Raw genomic sequence first — 4,610 nt, 5'->3', positions numbered from 1 at the left:
CCTGGGTGAGTCCCTAGGCTCTTGTCCTGCCCGCTTTCTCCCACCTTCTCCATCCTAACTTTCCCTGTTGACTTCCCAGTGAACTGTCTTTGGTCGGTAGCATCAGGCAAATCACTTTCTCCAGACTCCTTGATGGCAACTGAGATGAACATTAATCATTTAACTTAGTTCCTTTTTGCCCCGAGAATACTCATGGGCAGCACTTGCAACTGCACCATTTCCTGAGATAACTCATGGCTGACAGTCCTAACCTTACCCCCAAAGTCAGCCAAGAAATAGCTAGCTTTTATTATTATTTTCTCTTCGCTCTAGTATACCAATAGTCTTTGGAAACAAATGACATCTTTCTACTTATAGCATTCTGTTTTTACTAGTCACATTTCTATTTATAAAATAATAATAATTCTTGATTACTGAAAATGTCAAATCCTAGAAAACGTAGCATTCCTACATGTGATGTTAATATCATTCTTGAACAGTTTTAGCCGAAGATTCATTTGATGAATCTTATTTTTCCAAAATAGATGATTCTGATGATTTTTCAGATAGTACTCGGGAGACTATACGGTCAGGCCTTTGACCTATTCGGAATCGGATGGAAATAGCCCTATGTCAGCTGACTCGGGTCACGCTCCGAAATGCTCCACTCGTGTTATGATTCCATGTGAAAGGTATGACTTTGCTGGCACATCTGGCAGAAAAGTTAATGTCAATGATACTGCTGACCCACTGAAGTATTTTGAATGGTTCTTTACTGACAAATTAGTTTAAAAAAATTACCGTGGAAATGAATGCCCAAGCTGCCTCGTTGGCTCCCAAGCCACCTGGTCCAAAAGGATTTTTGCAAGTGGATAAATGGAAAGGCTCGGATGATGACGAACTGAGAGTCTTTTTTGTAGTAACGTTACTGAGAGGTAGTGTGCAGAAACCCGAGCTGGAGACATTTGGGTCGACAAGGCCCCTTTCGTATATACCTTACTTCAAGCGAATTATGACTGGTGAAAGATTTTTACTTTTTCTTTGATGCCTGCATTTTGTCAATAATTCTTCCATATTCACTGGTCAATCAAAGGCCCAGATTTCACTGCAAAAGATCAAACCCATGTTCGACTTTCTCATAAATAAGTTTTCAACTGTATGTATTCCAAACAGAAACACTGCAGTTGATGAATCACTGATGCTGGTCTAGGGGCGGTTAGCCATGAAGCAGGACATCCCAACGGAACAAGCACGATTTGATCTCAAGCTGTTTGTACTTTGTGAAAGTCAATCTGGCTACGTGTGCAATGCGCTTGTTCACACAGGGCCCAGTGTGAATTTGAAAGATCCAGCTGGCAGTCTGAAATCGTCGTGCATTGTACTTTAGTCAATGACCATCTTGGCCAAGGATGGTGTGTCTTCCTTGATAACTTTTGTACATCTCCCATGCTTTTCAGAGAATTGCATCAGAACAGGACTGATGCAGTTGGGACAGCTCGTTTGAACAGAAAACAGATGCCACATGATCTGGAAAAAAGGAATTGCCAAGGGGATGACTGTAGCCAGATTCTGTGGTGAAATTATGGCACTGAAATGGTGTGACAAGAAGGAGGTGACGATGTTGTCACCATTCCACAATGATACGGTGACTGAAGGAGACAACAGGAATGGAAAGAAAACTAAGAAGCCACGTGTCATTGTGGATTAGAACGAGACTATGGGAGCAATGGACTCGGCTGAGCAGATGCTCACTTCTTATCTGACTGAGTGCAAAAGGCACAAATTTTGGTGTAAGAAATTCTTTCACCACCTTTTAAACCTTATAGTGCTGAACTCCTCCATCCTGTTCAAGGGGGACGATCCTGAGCACACGATCAGCCGTGTAAACTTCAGACTGACGTTGACCGAAAGAATGCTGGAAAAGCATCACAGGCCAGGGTAGCAACGACTTCGAGGTCGTCCGTGCTCTGATGATGTCACACCTCTTCGCCTATCTGGAAGACATTTCCCCAAGAGCACAACAACATCAGGGAAACAGAATCCACTGGTCGCTGCAAAGTTTGCTGCTCACATGACAAGGATGGCAAGAAGGTCCGGAGAGAAATGCGATATTTTTGTGTAGAACATGATCCGGTTTGTGGTGTTCTGTGCTTTGAAATTTACCACACACGAAAAAATTATTAAACACTGATCGTCATATGCATTTCTGTTACGTCAGGATTAGAGACAAGTTCTGTTTAGAAATAACTCAAAGAACAGTTTTTATATTTTATTTTCACACCGAAAACCAGTAAGATTTGCTTCAACCTCAAAGAGCGTGTTTATGTAAAATTAAATTAATGCTGGCAGCGAGCTGCACTTTTTTTTCTAAACGGGAAATGGGTTAAAATGAGAGGAAATTATGGCATCAATGTTCTGAAGAACAAAAAAAGGAATTTAACCTTTCCGAAAGGATCTCAAACTGAACTGTTGAGGGATATGAGGTTTTAATTTCTGGCAGGGAAAACCTGTATTGAAAAGAAACTTTGTGGAAAAACTGGAAGGAATTAAAATCTCCCCTTTCTTTAAGAAGATAAGAAAATAAACATTTATGCTGTATTACAGTAGTGAGATGAACTAGCCACAAAGAAGTGCTTTGGTGTCAGACAACCCCCAAGGCTCAAATCCATGTCCCTCATAGCTATTTACAGAAGTTTGGACTTTTGCATCTTATTTAATTTCTCTGACAGATTTTGATTTTTGTTTTTCTTTTTAATTTACAGAGTAGGATCTAACATCTTCTCTAGAGATGTTTAAAAATTATGTGTAAATTTCCTAACAGTGCTTAGGGTAAATTACCATGAAATGTTACTGTATTTACCTGCTTATTCTGGTGGATATTATACTCAGGTTTTAAACTTTATCTGAACTATTTAAACTTTATCTGGCTATGCTGTTTACCCTAGCATAGCCAGAGCTCCCTTTAGTGAGAATCTGATGAATTTTTCTCTATAATTTCTATTCACCATACAGAAACAGCAGTATCAATCAATTTTTATGTGTTTCTGAAGTTTGCTGTCACATTGTCTATAGCCTTTCAAAGTACTAATGAATGCGATGTCCCACTAATAGCTTGAAATAATTTATAAGGGGAGCTAATAAAAAGGAAGTGTGTATTCAAGTTCTGTGCATTTTTCTAACTATTGGTTGGGATTCTATTATAATGTTTTGTAAAAAATAGTTTACCTTCAAAGAAGTAGGGATACTTTCCATAAACCAAGTGCTGTAAAAGAAAGCCTCAGAGTGAGGTAATCACTCAGGATCTCAAATGAAGATTACGAGCTATGTTGTTTCATAGCATCCAAACTGCATGAAGAATGAAACTTCGAGAGTGTACAGGCTTTATTTTTTTATTGGGTAAAAAATCAAAGCCATGTGATTTTTTCAACCTTTCTGAGCTTTACCAAGATAATATAAAATTCCTTCACTCAATCCCTCTTTGTTAGTTCTTCAAGAATGAAGAAAACGTATGTTGACAATTTATATTTTAATAAAATGGTAGGATTCAAAGAGGGCTTTATGATCAGCTAGTCAAGTGTCCCTATTTTACAGATGAAGCTGAGACTAGGTGGAGGTGATGAGGCCAGGTTAGTTAAGAAGAAGGGTCTTACTCAAATTCATCACCTGATGTCATCTATTTGCATGTGTTTCTAACCCTGTTATCTACTGTAACACAGCATAAAACATTTATTTCCTTATCTTAAATCAATTGGAGACTATGATTCCTTCCAATATTTCCACAGAATTTTTTCAATAGTGATTTCTCTGCCAGAAAGTAGAGCCTAAAATCTCCAACAGTTCAGTTTGAGAACCTTTCAGGACAACGTAAATTCCATTTTTGTTTTTCAGAACACTAATTTCTTAATTTCTTTCCATTTAAACAGTTAATGTTTTTTTTTCACTTGCCATTGGGAAAACTAAAGAGAGTGATTCATCTGATGTTACAAAGGACAGTTTTTAAAACTTTGCCACAATGTACTTTGGAGGATCCCTAAATCATCGTTTCTATACATCAAATACTTCAAGTAGAGAATGCAGCTACTAATCTATTTGATCTATTTTGTGCTGTTAGATTTTGTTAACTGAAGTCAGTTAAGTCAGCTGAGGAGTGGGTAGAGAGTGTAAACTTACTAACCAAAGAGACTTATATTACTCTCAAAGAAACTTCATGCTCAAGCATATACGTGAGAAAATGAAACACAGGGTATATCTTAGTAACATTTTTTTTTTCTTTTTTCTTTTTTTCTTTGAAGAATTGCTGTAGTTTCTGGCACCTCAATAATCATCCTTTATTTTTACTTATTGCTTATAAGTTGGAGGGGAATTTTATTCATTTCTAAACCATTATTCATTGATTATTATAATAGTCAATGAAGATTAGTATCATGGAGCTATGGGAGTCTAAGAATTTTTCAAATGAACACTGCCTTTTGTTTGTTTTTGTTTTGCAAAGCAAGCATAACTTATAATTGAGTTTGATTAAATCTTATTTTTTAGGTCATTTCTTAATTGACAGTTCAACTTTTCCCATAATATCAATTGTAAACTTTTTTCAACATTAAAAAAAATGACAGTTGCAGAAGGATGCACAG

General features: G+C 37.3%; 1 pseudogene; it reads left to right on the top strand.

Annotated features, from left to right (window-relative positions):
* The first annotated feature begins 419 nt into the window (after positions 1-419).
* On the top strand, positions 420-2,163 carry LOC102884202 (annotated as a pseudogene).
* The last annotated feature ends 2,447 nt before the right edge of the window (positions 2,164-4,610 follow it).

Source organism: Pteropus alecto, unplaced genomic scaffold, assembly GCF_000325575.1.
Source record: "Pteropus alecto unplaced genomic scaffold, ASM32557v1 scaffold87, whole genome shotgun sequence".
Lineage (NCBI taxonomy): Eukaryota > Metazoa > Chordata > Mammalia > Chiroptera > Pteropodidae > Pteropus > Pteropus alecto.
This window is presented reverse-complemented; position numbering and strand designations above follow the sequence as displayed.